General features: G+C 36.6%; 1 protein-coding gene across 5 annotated transcripts in view; it reads right to left on the reverse strand.

The window, feature by feature from the left end:
- The window catches only part of SLC25A21 (solute carrier family 25 member 21), a 439,143-nt gene that overhangs the window by 216,652 nt on the left and 209,183 nt on the right, over nt 1–13,308 (reverse strand). The window contains exon 2 of one of the 5 annotated variants that reach the window (XM_070504263.1): nt 5,373–5,477. The exons of the other annotated variants lie outside the window; for them this stretch is intronic. The gene's annotated coding sequence lies outside the window, so the exon portion shown is untranslated. The remainder of the gene's footprint in view (nt 1–5,372; nt 5,478–13,308) is intronic. 5 annotated transcript variants of the gene reach the window in all.

Genomic DNA, 13,308 nt, shown 5'->3' on the forward strand with positions numbered 1-13,308 from the left:
ATAAATTTTGGGGAGACAAAGATTTATTACACAGGTCACAGAAAGTGCTACATAAAATAAAAAATGATAAATAAAATTACATTAACATTTTTTAAATTTTTCACCAAAAGAACAATTAAGACAGTGAAAAGGAAAACTACAAGGTGGGAGAAGAAATTTGCAATGTGTATATTGACAAATGACTCCTATCCTGAACATGTAAATGACCCTTACAAATCAATAAGAAAAAGTTAGGGAAAAAAAAGAGTAGAAGACCTGACAGTCATTTCATATAAGCAAACATATGAAAAAATATCCAATTTGTTAGCTATCATGAAAATGCAAATTAAACCCACAATGCAATATCACAATACATCCATCAGAATGGCTAAAATGAAAACACACACACATGCAATTACCAAGTGTTAGTGAGGAGGTGGAAAAACTGAAATTCACATATTGCTGGACTATAAATTGTTAAAACTACTTTGAAAAACTGTTTGTCAGGATCTGCTATGGCTGAATATACACACATCTTTGGACATAACAGTTCCATTCTAGAAATATACCTAATAGAAAGAGGTATATATATTCACCAAAAGACACGTATAAGAATGCTCATAAATTTAATATCCTCAAACTAGACCATGAGAAGTAGAGTGAATAAGTTAATTTACACTGTAATACTATACTTCAATGAAAATGAATGAACTACAACTACGTAAAACAAAATGGATAAATCTCATAAATATAATATTGAATTAAAGAAGACAGACCCAAAAGGACATACTATATGATTACATTTCAATAAAGTTCAAAAGAAGGCAAAACTCATCTAAGGTAGTAGATATTGGGATTGTGGTTATCCTTCCTGGAGAGGAAGTCATAACTTGCAGAGGACAAATGGGAACTTCTGGGATGCTGGCTTAGACAGGTGTGTTCACATGGTGAAAATATGTTAGGCTGAACATTTGTGATTTGTGCACTTTTCTGTATGTGTGCTATACTTTTATTAAAAGTCACTTAGAAAAATACAGTATGGACACTTCCAATTTTGGCCATGATTTGCTCTTTCACTATAAACAACTAAACTTGCCCTCCCACCAAAAACAACTAGATGACTGGACAAAATATGGAGCAGCTGTTTTCAGAAAATGGATAACCAGCAGTGCAGGGCTGTTTTCTCTAAAAGAAGGAACTGAAGTTATCTCTATGATCGTCTCTGCATTCCTCCTGGAAACAATTTCTAGACTGCAGTGCAGGAAGGGGCAACCCAATCAAAGTACAGTGGTCTTGTTGAATTGAGAAGGCAGAGATTAGAGTTAAGGAAGGCCAAGGCAGCTCACAAAGGGCTAGAGATGTTTATTATTTTAAATAGCCAGAGTAGAGAGATGTCATTGAAAAATGGAGCATTCAGTAGGCTCCAGAAGGGTAACACCTTTGTAGCAGGGCTAAACTAACACTACAGTAAGAGATACTTTAGACTCATCCAAAAAAATTAAAAACAAGCTTTAAAAGAGTCAAGATGATCCACAACTAAATTAACTGCCTGAAAAACAAACTAAAAACACTTTAAAGGAGAGCAGTGAAATTCAGACACTCAACAATGTAACATTTACAATCTCCAGCATCCAATCAAAAATAACAAAGATGCTGGAAAACATGACCCATACCCAAGAGAAAAATCAGTCCACAAAAACAGACCCAGAAATGACAGAGATGATGAAATTAGCAGACAAGGACTTTACAGCAGCTGTAGTAATTATGATCAAGTGTTTAAAGGAAAAGTATAAATCATGTTTTTTAGAAGCATAAAAAACCCTAAGTAGAATAAAGAAAAATAAAACCATTCAAGGGCAAATTATATTCAAATTGCTGTAAAGTGACAATAAAGAGAAAATCTTAAATGCATCCACCAAAAGAAGACGCTCTATACAGAAGAACAAAGATAAAAATGACTGTTGAATTCTTATCAGAAATTTATAAGCCAAAAGCAATAGACAAACATCCTTAAAGTACTGATAGAAAAAACAGGACAACCTAGATTTCTATATCCAGAGAGAAATATCTTTAAAAAACAAAAGCAAAGTAAAGATTTCTTTCCACCCAAAACTTGAAAGCATTCATCGCCTGTACCCCACTGTACTATAAGAAGTATCAAAGGAAGTCTTACAGGCAGAAGGAAAATGATACCAGATGCTCTATACAAGGAAATGAAGAGTATCAGAAATGATAAGTGTTAGTAAATATAAAATATTTTTTCTTATTTTTAAATTTATTTAAACAAAAATAGAGTGCTTGAAGCAAAAAATAGTAACAATGCATTGTGGGGTTTATAATATATACAGAATTAAGGTAGGTGATCACAATAGCACATAGGATGAGATGTGAAAAATGGAAATATTCTGTGGTGAGGTTCTTACACAATACAAAATGTGGTACAATACTAGTTGAAGGTAGATTAAATTAAGGTGAAAATACATATTGTAAACCCTTAAGCAAGCACTTAAAAAATAAAGCAAATTCATGAACACAGGATAGCTTTCCATTTATTTGTGTTTTTAATTTCTTTCATCAATGTATTGTAGTTTTCAGTAAGCAAGTCTTTCACTTCATTGCTTAAGTTTATTCCTAAATTTTTTATTCTTCTTGAGGCTGTTGTAAGTGGAATTGTTTTCTTAATTTCCTTTTCAGGTAGTTCATTGTTAGTATGTAGAAATGCAACTAATTTTTGTATGTTGATTTCATGTCCTGCAATTTTACTGAATTTTTTTATTAGTTTGAACAGTTTTTTGGTGAAATCTTTAGGGTTTGCTGTGTATAAGATCACGTCAACTGCAAACAGAGACAATTTTACCTCTACCTTTCAGATTTGGATGCCTTTTCTTTCTTTTTCTTACCTAATTTCTCTGGCTAGAACATCCAATTCTATTTTGGAATAGAACTGGCAAGAATGGGCATCCTTGTCCTGTTCCTGATTTAGAGGAAAAGCTTTCAGCTTTCCACCATTTAGTATCATGTTAGCTGAGGGTGTGTCATATATGACCTCAATTATATTAAGGGACATTCCTTCCATACTTAGTTTATTCAAAATTTTTATCAAGAAAGGACATTGAATTTTGTAAAATGGTTTTTCTGCATCTATTGAGATGATCATATGATTTTGATCCTTCATTCTGTTAATGTGGTGCATCACATTTATTGATTCGTGTATGTTGAACTATCATTGCATCCAAGGGATAAATCCTTCTTGATCATGATGCAGGACACTTTAATGTTCTGTTGAATTTGCTTTGTTAGTATTTTGTTGAGGATTCTTACATTTATGTTCATCAAGAATATTGGCCTGTAATTTCCTTTTGTTGTGCTGTCTTTGTCTGGTTTTGAATTGATGAAAGAAATTAAAGAAGACATAAATAAATGGACAGACATCCCATATTCATGAATTGGAAGACTTAATATTTTTAATGTCCATAGTAACTAAAGCATAGTAAATGTCCATAGTAACTAAAGCAGTCTACAGATCTACAGATTCAATGTTACTCCCATCAAAATCCCTGTGGCGTTTTTTTATGAAAACAGAAAAAACAATTGTAAAATTCATACAGAACAAAAAAAGACCCAGAATTGCCAAAGTGGTCTTTAGAAAGAACAAAGTTAAAGTGTCACACATTTTGATTTCAAAATATATTATAAAGTTATAGTAATTAAAACAGTATGGTAGTGGCATAAAGACAGACATACTGGGAGATGGAACAGAAGAGAGGGCCCAGAAATAAACCCATGCATACATGGTCAACTAATCTTCAACAAGGGTGCCAAGAATACACCTGGGGAGGGGCTGGCCTCATTGCCGAGCGCTTAAGTTCATGCGCTCTGATTTGGTGGCCCAGGGTTTTGCTGGTTCAGACCCTGGGCACGGACCTAGCACCGCTCATCAAACCAAGCTGAGATAGCATTCTACATAGCAGAACTAGAAGGACCACAACTAGAATATACAACTACGTATTGGGGGATTTTGGGGAGAAGAAGGGAAAAAAAAAGAATAGACATGGGTAAAGGATAGTGTCTTCAACAAATGGTGTTGAGAAAACTGGATATCCAAATGCAAAAGAATAAAATAGAACACTTATACCATACACAAAAATAAACTCAAATGGATTAAAGACTTAAATCTAAGACTTGAGACCATAAAACTCCTAGAAGAAAATATAGTGGAAAACTTCATGACGTTGGCTTGGCAATGATTTCATGGATGTGACACCAAAAGCACAGGCAACAAAAGCAAAAATGGACAAGTGGGACTAGATCAAACTAAAAAGCTTCTGCACAACTAAGGAAACCCTCAACAGAGTGAAAAGGCAACCTGCAGAAGAGGGGAGAAATATTTGTAAACCATCTATCTGATAAGAGGTTAATTTCCAAAATATATAAGGAACTCCTAAAATTCAACAGCAAAAATTAATAATAATAACGCAAATAAAAAAAGAGCAAGGACTCTGAATATATGTTTATCCCAAGAAAACTTAAAATGACCAACAGGTATACGAAAATGTGCTCAACATCAGCAGCATCAGGGAAATGCAAATCAAAATCATGACAAGATATCACCTCCCACCTGTTAAAATGGCTATCATCAAAAAAAAAAAAACCCAAAAGATAACAAGTGTTGGCAAGGTTTGGAGAAATTGGATCCTTTATACACTGTTGCTGGGAATCTAAAATGGTGCAGCAGCTATGGAACACAGTATGGAGATTCCTCAAAAAGTTGAAAATAGAACTACCACGTTATCCAGCAATTCCACTTCTGAGTATTTATCCAAAAGAATTGAAATCAGGACCTTGAAGAGATATCCGCACTCCCGTATTTACTGCACCGTTATTCACAATAGCCAAGATATGTAAACAACCCAAATGTTCATCAATAGACGGATGAATAAAGAAAATATGGTATATACATACAATGGAATACTATTCAGTCTTAAAAAAGAAGGAAATCTACCATTTTGAGAACATGCATGTACCTGGAAGACATCATGCTAAGTGAAATGTCAGTCACAGAAGGAGAAATACTGCATGATCCCCTTATATGAGAGATCTAAAATAATCAAACTTAAAGAAGCAGAAAATAGATTAGTGGTTACCAGGGAATGGGGGAAAGGGGAAATGAGGAGTTGTTCAGTGGGTATAAAGTTTCAGTTACACTAGATGAATAAATTCTAGAAATCTGCTAGTATAACATAGTGCCTATAACTAACAGCATGGTAGTGAGCACTTAGAAATTTGTTAAGAGTGTAGATCTCTTGTTAAGTGTTCTTACCACACACACACAAACACACACAAAAGCAAAATGATGCAAGGAAATTTTTGGAGATGATGGATGTGTTTATTACCTTGACTGTGGTAACAGTATCATGGGTGTATGTACATCTCCAAACTCATCAAATCGTATACATTAAATATGTGGTTTTTCATATTTCAATCAAAATTGAAGAAAGCTATAAAAAATAAAACAAAGATGTATAGCTAATGAGGTGAGAAAGATGATAAAATGCAATAGTAAAAAATAATCCAAAACAATGCAAGAAGAGAGAGAGAAGGAACAAATAAAAGTGGAATAAGGGCCAGCCCAATGGTGCAGTGGTTAAGTCTGTGTGCTCCACTTTGGCGGCCTGGGTTTGCGTGTTCAGATCCTGAGCACAGACCTACACACCACTCATCAAGCCATGCTGTGGTGCTGTCCCACATACAACACAGAGGGAGATTGGCACAGATGTTAGCTCAGCAAAAATCTTCCTCAAGCAAAAAGAGGAAGATTGGCAATAGATTTAGCTGAGGGCCAATCGTCCTCATAAAAAAAAAGACTGAAAAATAAAAACAAGTGGAACAAAAAGAAAAAAATCAGCAGAATAGTAATCTTCAACCCAACTATATCAATAATTACCTTAAATGTAAAAGGTTTAAACCATTACCTGGCAGAGATTGACCAACTAGATTAAACAAACAAGTAAGCCCCAATTATATGCTGTCTAGTAGAAATCCATTTTAAATAAAAAACATTGATAGTCTAAAAGGACAAAAAAGATATCTTGTGCAAAAACTCATTAGTAAAAAAAACAAGAAATGGTTACATTGATATTAGACAATGTAGACTTCAGAATAAAGAATATTATCAGAAATAGAGACACTTTATAGTGATAAAAGGGTCAATTCATAAAAAAACCCCAATAATGCTAAATGTGTGTTTACCTAATGACAGAGCTTCAAAATACACAAAGCAGTAACAGACATAACTGAAGATAGAAGAAGACAAACTCAGAAATATAGCTGTCAATTGAAGATAGAAAATCAGTAAGGACGTAGCAGAGTTGAACATCGTCAACCAACTTGACCATACTGACATTTTCGATATCCTCCACTCAACTCTGCAGAATACACCCTCTTCCAAGTGTACGTGGAACATTTATCATAATAGACCATATGCTGGGCCATAAAACCAGGTTTAACAGATTTGATGAATTTGAAATCAGAAAGAGGATGTTCTCTGACCATAACTGCATTAAATTAAAAAAATCAATAATGGAGAAATATCTGGAAAATTCCCAATTATTTGGAAATTAAAGAACACAATTCAGAGTAACTCATGTCACAAAGAAAAAATCACAACAGATATCAGAAAATATTTTTAGCTGAATGATAATGAAAACGAAATGTATCCAAATTTGACCTTGGGGTAGGCAACAATTTCTTAGCTAGGACACAAAAAGTATTAACCAAAGAAGAAGAAAAAAAGGAGATAAATTTAAACAAACATGTTTGAGAGAGAGCAGAGGAGGCAGAATCTTGGAAGAGGAAGAAGAAAGATAAGTCAGCAGAGGAAAGGTGAGCACTAGGAGGGAACTTCTCAGAACTATCTAAGGATACGGGGGAGTGACAATTATCTGAAGATGCCAAATATCAAAACTAAGAAGTCAGGTAAAAGAGAAAGTAGAGAGGGCGACACAAGTAATGAAAGTCACTAAAATTAGTACTTGAAAGAGCAGGTGGGTAAGAACCAACTCAGTGCGTTTGGAAGAGATCATGACTTAGAACATTGGCCCCTACACTGGTCTGGGTATTTAACTTTGTACATTGGTGCTTGCAGATTAAATATTTTGGAATACATTCTTAATCTTTGTATGCTGTCCCCCATCCCCAAGAATGAATTGTAAAAACTATCTGTTCTGTTTCCAACTAAATCTAGAGAGGGCATGTATGTAGTAATTCTCTATCACTGAAGAGTTACAATAACCAAGCCCTTGTAGAAAGTGTCTCATTTCTTCATTTTGGCACATTAGAGCTATTTCCTAGATTGTATTGATGCCCCTGCTGATAAAAAAAGAGTCCAATTATTGAATTCATAAAACAATATTTTAGACATTTGAACACATCTGAACATTTTCAATAAAGCTTTAGCTCTTTCAACACAGAGATAGCCTGGACCTATTCTTTATCACTTCTTCTCTCTTCCAAGGGTCACTTCCAGTTTGTTTGTTTGTTTTGAGGAAGATTAGCCCTGAGCTAACATCTGCTGCCGATCCTCCTCTTTTTTGCTGAGGAAGACTTGCCCTGAGCTAACATCCCTGCCCATCTTCCTCTACTTTATATGTGGGACACCTGCCGTAGCATGGCTTGACAAGCGGTACATAGGTCTGCACCCGGGATCCGGGCCAGTGAACCCCAGGCCACCAAGCGGAAAGGGCGAACTTAATCACTGTGCCACTGGGCTGGCCCCCAAGGGTCACCTCTATGCTTGGAGTTCTAAAGATGAAAAGGTGAAGGGACAGGGGCTTCCCTTCTTTTTTGACTTCCTAGCGAACACTAAGGGTACTGACAGTCTGCAGCAGGGCTAAGCTGTTTCCATGGCAGTCCGTAGCAATAACATGCATTTCAAATTTGTGACTGTGTCCCTATTTTACTCAGTATAGATTCTGATGTTACCTCTATGTGGAGGACCAGGAAATAGGCAGCTCCTCTAATACGGAGAGCCAGCCTCATATTTAGTTTCTGTGAGAGAAACTTTATCTTTTAAAGCAAACTCATTATCTCCACAGTGCCCCCACCTAATCCAAGCATGGAAATAGCAACCAACACTGACTGGAATTTAGCATTGTACAGGTCCCCCAAAACACGAATAATGACATATCTGCTCTGTGGTGTCTGAAATCACAGCTCCAACAGCTAACAGCCTCTGCAGGAGAGTATGAGCGACTACTTGGAAAAAAGTCTTCCTTTTCCCTTTATTGTGTATAAACCAGCCTTCATTAGAATTCTTGGTACCAAGCATGAACTTGAGGTGAGGGAAGCTCTAAAACTGATTTCTTAATGACACCTCAGAGGCCCAGAAGCATTAATGCTGACTTCCTGAATCATCTAATCTTTCCCAGGGAGAGGTTTTCCCTCCTGATGTAGTCCGGCTCATTACAACAACATTGGGTTGATGCCCTTATCTTTAAAACAACTCAGAATAATTCATACGTCCCAGCAATAGTCACGATGTAAGAATTTATAATAGTCACACGTGAAAAATAAACAGGTATTCCAAAGAGCACTAATTTACTTAAGGAATAATGCCAGAAACATTAAATGTGATAGTTTTGCTTTTAAATAAAGTGTGGTTAATTTGATTACTATTTATTTTGTTTTTTGCCAGATTTCAATCAATTTTTATGGCAGGATTAAGCTTCTAAGTAGAGTGTTGTTCTTTTTTTTTTTTTTTTGAATAATGGAAGCACTTTTCCAAACTTTACCATGGTTAACTAATGGGAGGTTAGTGCTGTACATTATGGATCTCTGTTTGTCCTCAGACGTATTTATCCACAATGCATGCACATTCAGGTCTGGGTTAGAATAAGTAGGTATGTGTATTGCAGACTCTCATTAATTCATAACAGCTTAAATTGTGATTTTTATTTGGCATCCTACTGTGGAACCCAGTAGAGAATGCCGAACTGCTCAGCTAAACATTTTCAAATCCGTGACTCTCCATCTGGTTATTCAATCAGAACAAAATCCCCACAAAGAAAATCCTCTTCCTAAAATGCACCCCATTTTCCTGGCTAAGAATCATTCTGGAGAAACGTGAACAGTTCGCTTAGTTGTTCAAGGAGTTTATTTGCAGGAAAAACTAACACTATAAATATCAATAGCACTTAAAGGGAAGTGAAGAAAGAATTCGCTCATTCTGCAATAATGGTAGGCTTGTTAGAAATAACTGCACATAGAAAATGCAACTGTTGAATTTATTATTTTGGAGCATTCTTTGAAAACTTCAAGTCACCATAAAACAATCTCATATGATCCTACTGACATACAGGGAACAGCTACATTAATATCATCATGTTTTATAGAAAATTCAAGGTAATTGGTAATTTAGTACCTAACACCATTGCAAGGCCTCTATAAAAAATAAACTGGAAAAAAAATCTGCTCTAAGTAAGAAAACAAATACTGAGGTTCCTCGATAAAGATAAACTACTCTACCTAGCCTGATGCCTGGGACACAGTGGTCTGTAATAAATATTTGTTAAATGAATACTGGAACATCCTACTCACAGTTCATGGGATTTTTTTCCTAACAAAAAGTTAAAGAATTAGAGTCCCACCTTAAGTGGCTTTTAACAGGGCTTTTACAGAGATATTCTATTTGGGTTAATAATATTTTTAATGTGTTTTTCATTGCTTCGGTTCATCGGCTATCCCTGACTTGGAGAAGAAGTGGAAAAGTAAACATCATAATTTTTTTTTTCTTCTTAAAAGATAAGTCCTGAGGGCTGGCCTGGTGGGATAGTGGTTAAGTTTGTGCGCCCCGCTTCAGCAGCCTGAGGTTCACTGCTTTACATCCTTGGCGTTGACCTACACACTGCTCATCAAGCCATGCTGTGGTGGCGTCCCACATAGAAGAACTAGAAGGTCTTACAATTAGGACATATGACTATGTACGGGGGCTTTGGGGAGGGGAAAAAAAAGATGTTTGTTTCCAATTAGAGAATAGTAGATAAAAAGAAGATTTTTTAGTGTGATAATGGAAAAGTGATAGGAATTGTATAGGTTTAGAAGTAGCAGGCTTGGCTATAAGGTTAGAATAAACATCACGTAAATATTGGATGTTAAAAAACATCATGTGTTTTTAAATAAAAAGTGTCTCTATAATTCTTTTACCATTAGAATACAGAAAAAAATATTTAAGGAGAAAAGGTGAAAGTCACCTTGTTTCCCTTAAGAGGAACTGTGACAAAAGGTTGTAATATAGCTTTTCTCCAAGGTGGCTGACATCAATAGTTTGCTTCCAGGTATGTGCACCATTCCTCCACTGAGAGCTGCAGTCTATTCTCTCATGCTCTTGAAGCTGGGCTGGTCTATAACTGCTTTAATCAAGAGGATATGCCACCTTTGACTTCTAAGATTAGGTTACAAGAAGACTTGTAGCTTCCACCTGGTGTCTTGGGACACTCACTATGGGGGAAGCCAACCACCAGGTAAGAAGTCCAGCTACTCTGAGAAGGCCATGCTGTGAGGAACCCAAGACAGCCATGTGAAGGGGCCTCTTGAGAGAGAAATGTCCAACCAGTCATTACAGGCTGGCATCAGACATGAGCGATAAGAAGCCTTCAGATGGCCCTAGGGTCACCTGCATCTAGCTGCACCCCCAGTGAGAAGTGTCTTGCTGAGCCTGTCAGCCCCCAGAAACAGGAAACACATTCATAAATTGTTGTTTTATGCCACTAAGTTTTGGAAAGCTAAAGAACACCACACAAAATCAACATTAGTCAGGTTTTCAGAATAATGTTTAACATTCTTCTATTGATGAACGTTTTTAAAACCAGGGAGACTTTAGAATAATACAAGGTAGAAAACTGACTAATGTTCACTATTTCACAAGTTGCTAATATCAGAAAACTGAGAGTTACCTTAAACTCTCCCCCTTTCTTTTGGTCCCCTCATCCAATCAATAACCAAGTTCTCTGCAGTCTACATTCTTAGTATCGCTTGATTCTATCTACTCCCCTCATCCATGTCGCCACTGCCTTACATCAAATGTGAACTTCCTGTTTAAATTACACAACTAGCATTCCTTCCTTCAGACCATCTAAACCTCCTTTCAAACCCCCACTCTATTATCTATAACCCAACCCTGTATCTATTCTTCACCCCACTACCATAACAGTCTTTTCACAGTAAATTTGAGCTTCTTGTCTTTCTACTTAAAATCCTTCAATGACTCTCAATAATTGTTACACTGAAGGTTAAATTCCTCAATCTGACACACGAGGGCCTTCAGGACCTAGCATCCTCCTGCTGCTCCAGCCGCATCCACCACCATTCTCCTCCCTCTATGTCCACCTAACTTCTTGTAGCATCTGAGTGAGCCAGGTACCTCAGTAGCAGCTTTCCCAAACGCTCTGTATTCCGCCTACAACACCCATCCCTCTGCTTTTTCATCTAACTCCTATTCATTTTTCAAAATGAAGCCAAAAATCTCCTCTTCTAGGAAGGCCTTCCTGAAGGGGTCCATCTAATTTTGACACCTCTCGTCTGGGGTCCATTGGACTCATTTGCTTTTCCACTTATTAGTTCAGTGCACCTTGAGTTAATTTCCTGCCTTCCTTATTTAAAGTAAGGGAGGCTGGGATCATGCCTGACAAATATTAGGCCTTCAATAAACATTCCTTGAAAGAATAAATGGATTATTGAAAGTCATGATATTTTCATTTATGCAGTGAAAAATCATAAATACCACTTCCAACTGTGAATAGGAAATTGTTTCTCTTAGGAGGGGCATGCAATTCAAATTAGAGGTGAATGAGAAGATTCTCAGAGGAGGTCACCTTAGCAAAGATGAGGATAGCTTGCCAGACAGAGTGGAGAGCAGGAAGTTCCTAGCAGAAAGAGAAGTCTTTGCAAAGGTGTAGAGGTGAGAGCAAAAGGAGAGAGTTCAGGAAGCATAAACAGATGAGTGTGGCAAATGCTCCACAAGCTGAAGAGCAGAAGGTGCGGTAGGTATGGTGTGCAGAAGCTGGAAGACGGGAGGCTCTGAGCAGGACACTATATTTTATTGTGCAGGCAATAGGGAACCATTAAAAGATTTTAAGCAGAAGAGAAACACTGGGGTCACATGTTAGAAATCTTTAGTGTGAAAAATTGATTAAAGGAGGAATAGAAAGCAGAGAGAAACAGTTAGGAGTCTAATGTAGTAATTCAGGTAAATTCAAAAGATGTGGAATTAGAATTGACAGGATTTGTTAACTGGACCTAAGGGAGGGGTGACTAGAATGTCTCTCAGAATTTTGCTCTGCATCCTTTTATGGATGGTGATACCCAATTAAAATAAAGTTAAATTAATTTTCAAGGATTTTTGAGAATTTAATCATGTATTTTGAGCTAATTAGAGACGTTTTGTAAGACAAGGGGTGTGAAGTTTTGAAAGAGATGATTCTGATACTGGTGTCCATTCACTCCGAAATAGTCGTGAAATACGATTCTTTCAGATTAAGCCATTAGATTCTCTGTGTGATCCCAAAGAGCCATTTAATCTTTCTGCACCTCAGTCTTGCAAATTCTTCCATACGAATAAGAAAAAATGTATGCCTCCCAGGTAATTCAATGAAGCAATTCAAAACTCAAGTTGTCTGTGTGGTAATTTCTGTTTCCTAAAGGCAAGATGAAATACAATCTCAATTTCTTCCTCTATTAAGAAAAATTTAAAAAGGAGAAGGCTTAAATGATTTCAAATGGCCCTTTCAGCTGTAAAGATCAATAACTCCATAAGTCAGAACCCTTGGTTGGAGATACAGACTACCCAGATCAGTGGTTGATCCTCAACAAGAACCAAGGAATTTACGATGGAGGTAGGTTGTCCTACTTACGCGCTTCCTGCTGAGTGAAGTAGGACTTCCTTTTATTTGTCTTAATAGTCTTCAGTTCTTTATTGTGCTACTTTTTAATGAGGTGTTTTCAGTTGCTTAACAAGTATTTATTGAGTGTCTACTATGGGCCAGGCAACCACATTAGGGGTTAGAGAAACAAAATTAAATGAGACAGGCTCCCTTTTGTTGCATTTTTTAACTGTAAACCATCTTCAAATCAAAATACATCATCTTACACAGTAATATTTATCATGTACATGATCCTGCTCTAGGAGCCATGCCAGGCTAACCCATTAAACTTGATGGGCCTGAGAATAGTAAAACTATACATGGTATAACGTATTTAAAGTATAGAGCAAGGCAACAGAGTCCCTTGAGAAGGGAAGGCAGGAAACCTGAAAAATCATCATGAGTAAACTTGGAA

This window comes from Equus asinus, chromosome 2 (genome assembly GCF_041296235.1).
Source record: "Equus asinus isolate D_3611 breed Donkey chromosome 2, EquAss-T2T_v2, whole genome shotgun sequence".
In the NCBI taxonomy this organism is placed as follows: domain Eukaryota; kingdom Metazoa; phylum Chordata; class Mammalia; order Perissodactyla; family Equidae; genus Equus; species Equus asinus.